The 13,485-nt window shown below is 40.7% G+C and overlaps 1 pseudogene; it reads left to right on the plus strand.

Moving 5' to 3' along the window:
* Positions 1-7,490: 7,490 nt before the first annotated feature.
* The window catches only part of LOC110539610 (DNA-directed RNA polymerase II subunit GRINL1A-like), a 44,418-nt pseudogene continuing 38,423 nt past the window's right edge, over positions 7,491-13,485 (plus strand).

Raw genomic sequence — 13,485 nt, forward strand, 5'->3', positions numbered from 1 at the left:
ATCTTACACAAATAATTCATTGCAATATTCTACAAGAGGAAAACCAAGAAGAGGAAAGGTGTACAGATGTATTTTCAAAAACAGGCTGCAGACAGGTTTGACCCGCAGGCTCCTAGAATTTCATTCCCTGGTCTAGAAGGATGAAGAAAGACAGAAAGAGACAATGATGTGAAAATTCTGCACAACTTGATTTTCAGAATTCATTTATGTATTGTCCACACGTGCATATAACTAGTTATGTATCCATAACAAGACTGTATGTTCCACAAAGCTAAATTCTAATGCTATGTCACTTCACAGAGAATGCTTACCATCCTCCATCCTGAAGCAGTGGTTCTCAAATTTGCAACCATTTGACAGTATTGCATTAATTGGTCTGTGGAGACGCGGATCACATCAGGATACATGACACTTGCACCCTCCTTCCCGTGATCCTGAGCAGTAGCCAAAGTTAGGAATAGCTGGCATGATATTCGACATGGTCTTGTGCAGCCCAAGCTGGCATACAACTTGCTAAAGTAGCTAAGGATGACCTCTAACTTATGCTCTTCAATATCTAATTTTATGTAGTGACAGGAACTAGGGCAAACATGATTCTTCTGGGACAGCAGGGCAAGGAGCCTGGGTTCGTTCTGTCACACCCACCGTTTTTTTGTCTTTTTTATGGCTGTCATGGGAGAAAGGGATACTTAGTCCTAATTCCTTACCTGGCAAGCTGGTCAATGACAGGGAGAGGGGGTTCTGAAGGGCCCAGAGCACCTCCATGCCATCCCCATTCTGCCACCTCCATTCGGCTAGGTGCCCCCTACTCTAGATTCTCCCTAGTTACAGGAAAAAAAACAACAACAAACAAACCTGCATTAGCCCATACAGTTGAGATAAACTGCCGCATTGTTAAAATAGCTTTGAGCTAGCACACTTTCCCTCTCTTTGTGCTCCCTCTTGCTATGGCTAGCTTCCACATCCTGAACAGGCCTGTTCTCAAGGAGAGTCCTATCAATTTAAAGAATAACTAAATTCTTTCCTAATGGTATCTTAACATTCCTTTCCGTTTTTTTTTTTTTTTTTTTTTTTTTTTCTCTTTAAAAACTCCTGCTTGCTCCAGCTAAGGATGCAGCTTCAGCCTTCGAGAGTCTGCCTGTGTTTATAGGCTGCTAGTAGCACTCCCCACAAAGAATAAAGTTGCTACCTGGTTTACTTTGAATTTAGTGGTCCTGTCCTCATATTTTCACTACCTCAAGATGAAACAGTGATGGATGGACAGCTACATCTTGTAAACCAGTGAGCAAATGTTAGATCATTTTACCCTGTCATGTGAAGATAACATTTCTCTGCATCTGTAGAACCTAAACTCTAGTGCCATCTGAGGGACCTCAAGGCTGACTCCCTTTGGCAATTTCTAGGAATCTTTGGCTTGGGAAACCAACAGCAGACTATACTGATAGGTAGCAATGGTTTATTTAGAGTTGGGTTTTGGTCTTTAGAATCTTCTTTCCATTTTTCTTCCTTTGTTTCTTTTTTGAGATAGGGTTTCTCTGTGTAACAGCTCTGGCTGTCCTGGAATTTGCTTTGTAGACCAGGATGGCCTTGAACTCACAGAGATTTGCCTGCTTTTACCTTCCAAGTGCTGGGATTAAAGAAATATGCTACCACTGCCTGGCAAATCTTCATTTTGTAAACAAAATATAAACACCTAAATGTGCAAAGAATGTGTCATAGTAAAGAATCCAGATACACTTTCATGGCTCTGAATTTTTTATGTGAAATTTAACTTTTCCTGGGAAACTATCTTTTTTTAATTTGTAAATCATGCTCTATGAACAAACATTAGTAAATAAAATAAAATTTAAATATGTTTGCTAAATAGCTTATACCAAAGAACAACTCCAACCATTTTCCTTTAATATTTCCAATAAAATGATTCTCTTGTGTTTATAAAAGGGAAGATGTTACTGTATCGTACTAAAATGTGAAAGTTGAGGACTAGAGTAGCCAGACTATTATTCTTGAAGTTCTAGCTAGAGCAGTAAGACAAGTAAAGGAGATCAAAGAGATACAAATCAGAAAGAAGCCAAAGTATCACTGTTCACAGATGATATGATAGAATACATAAGCGACCCCAAAAGTTCCAGCAGATAACTCCTGAAGCTGATAAACTACTTCAGCAAAATGGCTGGATACAAGATTAACTTAAAAAAAAATTAGTAACCCTCTTGTATACAGATGACAAATAGGCTGAGAAAGAAATGAGGGGAACCACATCCTTCATTATACCCACAAATAATATAAAGTATATAAGGGTAATTCTAATCAAGGTCAAAGACCTGTATGACAAGAACTTCTAGACCCTGTAGAAAGAAACTGAAGAAGATACCAGATGATGGAACGATTTCCCACGCTCATGGATCCATAGGATTAACATAGTAAAAATGGCCCTCCTACCATTGAATCTATGGTAATTGCATTGGTATTTTGATGGCAATTCCCATCAAAATACCAATGCAATTTTTCACAGACCTTGAAAGAACAATTCTAAACTTCATATGAAAGAACAAAGGGAAGTTCAAAGATGGTGGCAACCAGTGTGTTCCATATGTGAGGGACAGAAGATCAGAAACTGTGAAACTGGTGAGTTCAGGCAACTGGATCCAAAACACCTACTTTGGTGCTTCCTGGACCAGAGGAGACACCCAGAAAGTTGGGGATGACAGGATCCAGACCCCCTGTGACTGTCTCCCCAGTCCTGGAGTCAGGAACTCTCAGACCGTTGTCCTTTTTGCATACTCTAGGAAAATGCAAGCAAATTGAATTAATCCAGAGTTCTTTACCAGATCACCAGGAATTAAAGCTAGACCTTAACAACAACAGACACAACAAAAAGCCTACACACTCATGAAACTGAATGATCCCTGCTCAATGATCACTGGGTGAGGGAGAAAATAAAGAGACAAAGACTTCCCAGAATTCAATGAAAATGAGGGAACAGACTTATGGGACACCGTGAGAGCAGTGCTAAGAGGAAAGTTCTTAGCACTAAGTGACATTGTAAAGAAATTGGGGATATCCTGTACTAGCAACTTAACAGAACACCTGAAAGCTTTAGAAAAAGGAGGTGGAGGAGGAGGAAGTGGAGGAGGAGAAGAAGCAAACATCCCCAAGAGGAGTAGACAGCAGGAAAAAAAAATCAAATTCAGGGCTCAAAATAATAAATTAAAAACAAGGAGAGCAATACAAAGAATCAATGAAACCAAGAGTTGGTTCTTTGAAAAAAAATCAACGATTTTGTCTGTAGTTCAGCTGGAGACCTCTTCTGCTCTGCTCTGTGTTTGAATGCTTCTGCATACAAGTGAAATCAAGCCACCTACCCACTTGTCTGCTAAAAAACTGGCTACTACAGGTGTTTATGTAAAGAAACTATTTTGCTGCATTTCAAGGGCTCTCTAATTTGGCCAGTGAAATCCTAAATCTGCCAGGTCATTTATACTCATATACTAAGAAGCACACAAAAGGAAGATTGTGTGTGTGTGTGTATGTGTGTACATGTGTGTGTGTGTGTATTAAGAGTCAGATGTAGTTCCATAATGAATTAATTTTCCTTTGAATCTTGAGAGTATGAATTTCCCTTCTGGCCACTCACACAAGAAAGAGGCTTTAAACTAAATCTTCCACAGAGGTCAGAGACAGAATTAGGTTGAAACTTGAGTCACCTGCCCAGTGGCAAGGACACAATCCTCTGATGAAAGTAGGGACAAGGTCAACAGAAGAAGCCCCTGGCCAACACTTCTGTGGTTCTTTCAGCTCCTCGTGTTGACAAGTCCACAATGCCATTCTTCCAATCAGCTCCACATGCACATGTTTCACAGAAGAAACAATTCATTTTCCTTTAAGTCCGGAGAGGATGAGATTGTGGAACACACCCACAAAGGAATTTTATTGAGCTATAAAGAAAAGCAGAATTATGATATTTCTGGGTTTATGGATGAAAACAAGAAAATATTATAAAGATTGAGGTACCAAGGCCCAGAAGTCAAATAGAAAAGAAGCATTGGCTAGGGAAGACTAAAGAGAAACAAGAAGCTACAGAGGCTCACTCTGGAACCAGCGGAAGTTACAGCAAAACAATTTAGTGCAAAATTTGAAAGAAGTCTTTAGTAGAAGGAACAATGAATGATTTTCTGTCAGGAAAGGTGATGACTTTGCAAAATGAACAGCATTAAAAACAATCTTATAGACATTATGTTAAGAGAGAGAAACCAGAACTTAATAAGGAAATATAAGATTGTTTAAATACATTAACACTAAAGACCTTTCACAAAAAGTCACTTGGAAATATTCTCTGGAGAAGCTACCTAAAATGTATATACATGTAAAAAGATTAAGTAGGATTAATCTATAATAGGGTGACAATGTTCCTGCTACATATGACAAACAAAAAGTCCAGTACAAGGAACAGGTGACCTCCTTTAGAGTTGATGGCTAGTAAGCATAGACCTCCAAACATTACAACATATTAGCTCTTGATTATTCTCCAAAACTTTTGAGTAAGTCTCCATTGCTGAAGACATTGCATACTTGATTCATAGAAATGAATAGATCAAGCTTGTATTGACTTAGAAGCTTCCTAAGTCATGGCTTAGATTTTCTTAGTGTTGAAGGTGCTATGCATGCTGTAGGAGGAAAAAAAAGTAACCATTATTCTTTCCACTTGTGAGCCATGGAAGCTACAATAATGATTGGCCCAATAAGACATGTCCACTGATATATAATGGTGTGAACATCATGGAAGCAACCAACCACTTTCTGGTTGGATTTAAGGCCAGCTGGACAAGATGAAACTCATACCTGATACTGTGTTCAGGCCAAGAGCTTGTGGATAAATGATAGGGAAGAACTTACTACAATTATGCTGCATATTGGACATAGTATTAAACTGACTCCTAATGATGTATCATTATACCCAAAGATTAACACATCTCTCAGTCTTGATCAGAGAAGCTTCTATTTGCAGTAGATGATAGTTAACATAGAGACCCCCAACTGGTGAAGGTGCATAGAGTGAGAGACTGCAGAGTGCTCAGCTCTTAATGGGACATCGATAACACACCTTTCTTTTTCCAAGGCTCAGGAATCACCATAGAAGAGGGGAAAGATAATAAGGGACAGATGCAGTAGATGATTAGAGCGAATTAGTGTTTTCCATACACAACAGGGTAGTTGCACATATGAATTCACAGTGGTTGTGCCAACGTGCACAAGACCTATTGACTCGAGCTAGACAAATCCCAAAATGGAGATAGGAAGTAGACAGGAAGTCCTATGCCTAGCTGAGGAGCTTCTGGCAAGTGACAGCTGTTGGAAGATGTTGAAAAAAGATGGTCTCTTGAAGGGTGTGGCCCATGGTGGTTTGGACACACTTAAGTGGATGTCCAGAAAACCAAGAGTACATGGGTAGCACAAACTGGACACAAAGTTGGGTACACAGGGAAGGTGGAGTGCATCTGCAAGAAGTTGGGGGAAGAGATGAATGTGAAAAAAATGTATGAAATTTTCAAAGAACTAATGAATAAAAAATAAAATATGGAGCAAAAACAATATTTTTATAAATTAAAAGTAACTAAAGTCACTACTAAGCTAGAAAATTCTATGATTTCTTTAAACAATAGAAATAGTCCACTCTATATATGTTATGTTTTCAAGTCTACAGAGCTTAAATAAGAAGATACAATTATAGTTAAATATTTGATGCCATAATATATAATAAATATTAATATTTCAAATGGCTAGATAATTTGGGAGTGTTTAAAATAAATGCAACAGAGGTCATCAATCACAAAATCTTAAGGTTAGAGCAAGATCAACCAACGAACAAACAGTCACCACCACTTACAGCACCTTTGCTGGTCATCAGTACTTTTGTTTTGGAAGTGTGCACATACTGTGACAATGGCAAAGACAACAATGACATGCACAACATTAACCCACTCTAAATTATGAACCGTGCAGAAGTTTAGATTAAGTGATAGTACTAAGGAGAGCTTTCTTTTGGTCAGAACTATTTACTGGTTAATAGTAACTGAGGGAATGGTAGTGCCATCCCTTAGGATTCAAACTTGGGAGGAAACAGCCAGGAGAAGGAAGTCATTTTCCAGTATGACCCTGGTGAAATGCTTGTTTAAACCACAAGTAGATGATGCTCATCTAATGTGCAAATAATCATAGACGCCCACGGGCGCCTTCAAGGAGAGTGCTGGGAACGTGGACGGGGCTCCTCTACTGTGGCTCACAGTGAGAGTGCCAATACTAGCTTCCTGTCCTGCTCTGTGGCTCCGTGACTACACTGACAAGAAGCAACGCGGAAAGGGTTTGTTTCCGTTTACAAGGGAAGCCAAGGCATGAGCTGAAGGCAAGAAGTTGGAGCCAGAAACTCAAGCAGAAACTATTACTTACTGACTATATCCTTCCAGGCTAATGTTCAATCACATTTAAAATTGACATAATTTCCCAGAGAAAAAAATGAGTTCTAGGGTCCATGAGAAGTAAAGGAGGAAAAGTTAAAATGTTGAAGATATTCCTAGCTCGAGGAGACACATCTGACACCATGGTGACAGCAAAGGCAAGACTGTTCCACAGCAGAAAAGGAGATAGGCATCATTGGTCACTACAGCTTCACATTTCATCAGGCAAAGAGGTGCACGTATTTCCACTGAAAAATATTACAAAGATAGCTGGGCATGGCGGCACACTTCTTTAATCCCAGGAATGGGAAGGAGAAGCAGGCAGATGGCTGAGTTCGCGGCCAGTACAGGACAGCCAGAGCATGATTTCACGAAGAAAGCCTGTCTTGAAAAACCAACCAACCAATCAAACAAAAACAAAACCAAAAAAATCAAAGATGTCGCTCTAGCCACTGCTTCCAGATCACCGAAGTCATCTTCCTTGCCTGGTGGCACCCACCAGGTTCCCATAGACATTAGTGGGGGCTCAGTGGCATTTGCCTTGGAAGCTAAGTCAAAGGGTAGTTTGACTTACAGGTTTTAGTAACCTGCTCCAGGAGCCGAAACCACTGCAGTCTCCAGGTTTCCAACAAAAGCTCGGCTTCCAGAGCCTCTGCTGTTTGAAGACCAGGACAGGTTGAGCTATTAAGCTGATTTCCCAGGTCACGTCTTGCGCGTGCGCAGTAAGCACGCTGAGAACCACTGACCTGTCACAGCTGTTTGACCCAGGGTGTCCTATTGGCGGGAGAGCTCGTGTCTGTGTTTCCATACGTTGCTTGGCGACAGTGGGATTGACTTCAGTTGAAGCACCTGTGCTGCTTGGGCTCTGTCCTACAGAGTCCACTGTGGGTGCTTCGCCGTGGCCCTGGGGGGAGTGGCGAGACTCCCTTGGCTTCCTTTCAGATCTACAGCACTGTGTTGGTTCTGAGGGGGGCCAGCAGCCCACGGGGAAGGCCAGGGGCTTTGGGGTGCCGGGGATGTGTGGGGAGCTCCACCATGGAGAAGTTCTTGGGCTTCTGGAATCAAAGGCAGTCTTCCTGGGGCTCATCCGCCAGCCGGAGGGAGCGCTTCCCAGGCCCTGGGGGTCAGTGTTGGAGTGCTACTAGCCTCTGCTCCCATCGACAGCTCAAAAGCTACACAGCCTTCGGAAAGATCCACAAGGCTGCGAGCCTGGGTGATGCTGCCATGGTTCAGTGCAGACTCAAACGGGGGAAAAATGGTGCCAATGACCGAGACAGAAAGAACAGGTGACCGGGCTTGGGGGTCAGAGGCAAGGGGCAGGCTGGGCGGCATGTAAAGAACTAAAAGAAAGCATCATCTTCCCTAACTAGCCCGGAGGACTCGGGGAGGAACTGTCATCACATTCAGTGGCGGTGTCTAGTAGTTGACTTTGTCAACAAAGGCGGGACTTCCCGTGCTTGTCTGTTATTCTAGTGTTCCCTGAGGAGGGCAGGGCCACTGGCAGTAGAATGTTCACCATCCAACTCCCTTGACACTTGAGTTTCTTTCTTTTGTCCTCTTTTTTGGTTTATATTTTAGAAATTACAGTTTCTTCACTTTGTATCCCCGATGTAGCCCCCCATCCCCTCCAAATCCCACCCTCCCTCCCCGACACTTGAGTTCCTTAATGTTTTAATATCTAGCCCTCCTCTTTTCTGTGACTGCCTGATGCACGTGTTTCTCAACTAAGCAATATAGTAGGTTGACCTCATGCTCACACACTTGTCATTAAATTGTCTTCTTTAGATCCCCCAAAGAAACTCAGTTTAGAGCAACAGGAACCTTTCAAGATGGAGCCCCAGTACAGCCATGTGAAGAATACAGAGAACCAATGTGGACGCCTTCAGGGCTAACTTCACTCTCTGGAGTCATTTTCAAAGGAAATTTTCAGCTAGATTTCAGGATTGTGGGAATTCGGCTTTATCGTGTGGCACAGGCAGACTTCCAGGGCCACATGGCTTATCTTTTAGAGTCTTAGTTCTCCTTGGCCAGGGGGAGAGACCCTTAGCTGCTTCCTCTTCACTGCTACCCACCTTTCTATTTCTCTGTGCTTATCACCATCTGAACGCTCTACTGTGTTTTCAGTGTTTCCCCCACCTCTCTCTTTTGCATACAGTCTTTGATTCATTAACAAAGAATTCACTTCCCATATGCCATTCTTGTAAGATGGAAGCTTCCTTTTTTCTTGTCTATGATTTCTGCCATGAACACATGAAGTATTATTACACACACACAGTCACATACACACAGTTGTACACGCACGTGTGTGTGTGCACACACACACACACAAACACACACACACAAATGACTTCAGTTCAGAGAATCACTCTAGAGAAAAAACAAATGCTAACAGAGGTTTTGCGTTTAAATTCATGGACTCCTTTGTGTATGTCATTTCTTCACCTTAAGGGAAGAGAATGATTACACACAGTATGTTACCTTATACCTCATATGGCCTGCTGATAACATATGTACAATTGTTATCTCACTCACTCCTGATTTATTATTTGAGTTATAATTAATAAAAATTTCAAATTTACTTAAATTATTACAATCCTTAAATACAAAAATGTTGAACTCTGCAACTTTATCAATTTTTTACCCACTAGTTCACCAAATACACTTTGGTTCTTCATTACACAGCACATTTAAGTGCCTCTCACACTTAAAGTGTTCGCATTTTCCCTTGAGTAGAAAGTTTAAAGATATAGGACTCAGGTCCAATTGAATGTCACACTCTTCCTTTCAAATAACAATATTCCTGAAATTAAACTGTAAAACGTAGCTATTTTGAAAAATTATAGCACTATCAGGTACTCGTATTAATTATTGAAACATCTTATTTCTGCACATTATATAAATCTAAATATTAAATGAAATGGACCAAACTCTGTCACTCGAGTGCTGATTTTTTTTAGCTAAAGATCATAGAAATCAAAGAAAGAGTTAGTTCTTCAGATATAATTTTATTAATGTCATGCCCTCATTACCTACCACACTTTTCACATAATATTGAAATAGTAATATTTAAATATTTAAATACTATTTAAATATTATGACTAGAATTTCCGAAATCCTTTAGACTACACCATGTGTGATGTAATACAGGCACCATGGGTTGTGAAACCCACCTACTTTCCGCATTATGAAATCTGCTGTCAAGCAAAGCTTATTACATCATGAATGGAAAGTGGCATTCTAATGCAGTGTGCGAAGAAGCACGTCAGAAGCCAGGCACAGTGTGCTCACTTGCAGCGCCAGGTACCAGTTGCCTAAAGTGGGAGGACTGCAAGTTTAAAGCTCCTGAGATAAGTGGTGAATTCAAGAGCAGCCTGTACTCTGTAGCAAGACCATGTCTCAAAGCAAAATACTGAAACATCTAAGTTCTCTGAAAACTTGTAGTACAAACTGTTCTTAATGCTTTGCATGTGTGTTTGTTCAACTGTCCCATAATGTCCTCTGAGATGGGTATATTTTCATCCTCATTTTATGAATGTGGGCTTTAGGTGTAAAGAGAGTAAATAATGATAGCAAAAGACTTTAAGGTAGGATTCAAATCCAGGTTAAGTTCAGAAAGGTTGCTTTGGCTAAGTGTGCTGCATAGTTGCAGGTCAACTTGACATAAGCTACAGTCATCTGATAGGACGGAATCTCAATTAAGAAAATGTCTTCATAAGATCTGGCTATGGTAAACCTACAGGGCATCTTCATAATTGCTGACTGATCGTGGAGGCCCAGCACATTGTGAGTGGTGCCATCCTTGGGCTGCAGATCCTGGATTCTGTAAGATAGCAGGTTGAATAAGATTTGGGGAGCAAGCTAGTATGCAGCACTCCTCCTTGGCCATGGCATCAGCTCCTGCCTCCAGGTTCCTGCACTGCTGGAGTTTCCTGCCCTCAGTGCTATTGGTGATTAAGTGTTATGTGGAACTGTGAGTGAAATAAACAAATTGCTTTGGACATAGTTTTTCATCAGAGTGATGGAAACCTTAAGACAAGTTGGTACCAGCATAGTGGAGTATTGCTGTCTGTGGGAGGGTTGTGGAAGGACTTTGGAACACTGTGCAATAAAAGCCACTGAATGTTCAATGCTTGGTGAGCCTTTCTGAAGGAGCTGGGACAGTAAGAATGTTGAGGGCAGTGCAGAAGATGGAGGTCTTATGAGGTTTCAGAGGGACGTTTAAAGACTACCAGGGCCATTTGTTATTTTCCTCCACATGTTCATTTGGTCAAAGTGTTTCATTGTGGCAATGGAAATCTAACTGGGATAGCAAGCATGTAGCCCAATGGTGGCACTCTTGCTTCCCAGGCAGAGATGCATGTACCATGTGTCTAGCACTGTGAAAAAAATTCCCTTAATTACTGGGATGTGTGGTAAAGGCAGATATATATTTTATCAGTACATCAGAAGAAAATTACTTACATGCTAATAATATTTACATTTTGACTTAGTCTTGTAAACATTCTTTAAAAGTCTCATTTTCACAGAACAATTCTGCATTATGCCTGTGCATATGGCCATCCTGATGTGGTGACCCTCCTAGTGGAGTGGAACAGTGACACTGAAGTCCGTGACAGTGACAACAGCACAGCACTAATTAAGGTAGATAGTAGCCAACAGCATGACAGGGATTTGCTATAAGTGCTGAGAAAAAAAAAAAAAAACATGATCTCAATTAAATGGAAATAATTAGTGAAATCCATGGATTGCTTGTTTTCAGTTTCCCATCTCTAATCTATTTCTTGATGTAATAACCTCAGGCTTCACAATATGAGCATGAAGAATGCATGGTCATTTTATTAGAACATGGTGCTGATCCAAATGCTATGGACAGCAGTGGGAACACGGCTCTGCACTATGCTGTTTGGAATAACAACGCCTCAATGGCAAGAAAACTGCTGACATACCATGCTAACATCTGTGTAAGGAACAAGGTAAAGACTTTGATTTCCAGATTATTTGCACAGGAGTTGCTTTACAATTACTTATATGCATACAGTTTGATTCCCAAAACCTAATAAGGGTTGCACATGGATATTTGAAAATGTCATTGGGATTCTTATATAGCTCTGACAGAAGAATCTCTGAAAAGATAAATATAATATATGAATTCTCAAATTTCACAAACCTAAGACATCTCTAAAAGAGTTGGGTTTGATGGGAACACCTTCCTTCCAAGCTCTCTTTCCCAAAGATGCTGGACTGCCTTTCTTATCTTTACTTTCCTAATGAACATTATAAAGAGAATTAGTGCCTTCATTCATGGCAATTCCAATTTCCTCATGGGTACTCTTGTAACTACAGGCTTTCAGGATTTCGTGTTGTCTCAGTGCATTTGATGAACAAGCATCAATAGCATAGGGTTTCTACATTACATTTCTGTAAATCACGAATCTTTGTCAGTTTTACCCACATGGTATCCATCTCAGCCTGTTAAGTTTGTAGAGCCCTGGCAACACCAGTCTGGCAGTTGTAAATAGATAACCACAGAGTTTGTCTATTACTTATTTTATGAGACAGGATCTCATCCAGTTCAGGTTGTCCTTGAAGGTTCTATGTAGATGAGGATGACACTGGACTTGAATCTTCTTGCTCTCACCTCTGAAGTACTGGGCTTATGGGCATTCACCATCATAGTTTACCTTGACATCAACTAAATCTCAGTGACAGCTGAGGATAATTCAATATAAGGGGAATATGAAGAAGTGTTGGAGAATTTGTCCAAGGGCATATTTTCAATTTACTACATTTTATGTAGATTTTTATTAGAGAATTATTGTAAGAAAACTTGAAAGAAAAAAGTCAGACACTGAAATTAACCAGACCATGAGTCTGAACATCGCAATGAACTCCTGTACAGTGACAAGTGCTGTTCTGGAGTTGTAGAGCTTCACATTAGACTTGAACTTTTACTCTAAAGCATATTTTCATGCACTTATTTATCCACCACGAAATGATGAAAGTAACCTGTGGTAGATTTTTTGTTGTGGGTAGTTTTGCTTTCAATTAAACAATGTTAAAGAAAGATTTCACATGTAAATACTTGCTTTGTTGCCAACCAATCCGAGAGCACACTGCATTGTAAAACTCGGGTGCTCTGCACTCGATGTGGCCCATAGAGACACTTGGTGTTCTCTGTGAACTGGATCTACATTTAAAGTTCAGGAGACCTCTGCAGGAAACTGCTTTGAAAGAGAACTGCACCAGTTGTTGTTTCAGCCCCTGTACACGAGGCCCACGTGTGCTTCAGTTTTCCAGGAACGGACCCCGTATTCCCTCACACCATCAGCCTTACTGCTGGAAGTTTTTGAATCCACAGCCTCTCTATATATGGGGTATATTGTCAAAACACTGACAGGAGTTTTAAAAGTGCATTATTTGATAAGAAAATGTTGTGCAATTTATAATGATCTTATAAATGGCATTATATTTTAATAGTTATAACATGGTATTTTTAAAGACTTTTATCTCTCTTTTTAAATTTTTCTTTATTATTATTATTAATTACAATTTATTTACTTTGTATCCTGGCTTTAGCCCCCTCCCTCATCTCCTTCCAGTCCCATCCTCCCTACCTCTTCCTCCCCTCTATCCCCGCTTTGTCCACTGATAGAAGAGGTCCTCCTCCCCTACTATCTGGCCCTAGCCTATCAAGTCTCATTATGACTGTCTGGATTCTTTTTGAGGGGCCTAGTTAGGTTACCTCACCAGGGGTAGGTGATCAAAGAGCTGGCCACTGAGTTCATGTCAGAGACAGCCCTTGTTCCCTTTACTAGGGCACCCACATGGAGACTGAGTTGCCCATGGGCTACATCTGAGCAGGGCTCTAGGTCCTCTCAATGCATGGTCCTTGGCTGATTCATCAGTCTTTGCAGGACTCCCTGAGCCCAGAGTTTTTGGCTCTGTTGGTCTCCTTGTGGAGCTGCTGTCCAATCCATCTTTTTCTCTTTTCTTGTGTTTTTTATTTTTATTAATTACAGTTTATTTTCTT

The sequence above is a fragment of the Meriones unguiculatus genome, chromosome 7 (genome assembly GCF_030254825.1).
Source record: "Meriones unguiculatus strain TT.TT164.6M chromosome 7, Bangor_MerUng_6.1, whole genome shotgun sequence".
NCBI classification, from domain to species: domain Eukaryota; kingdom Metazoa; phylum Chordata; class Mammalia; order Rodentia; family Muridae; genus Meriones; species Meriones unguiculatus.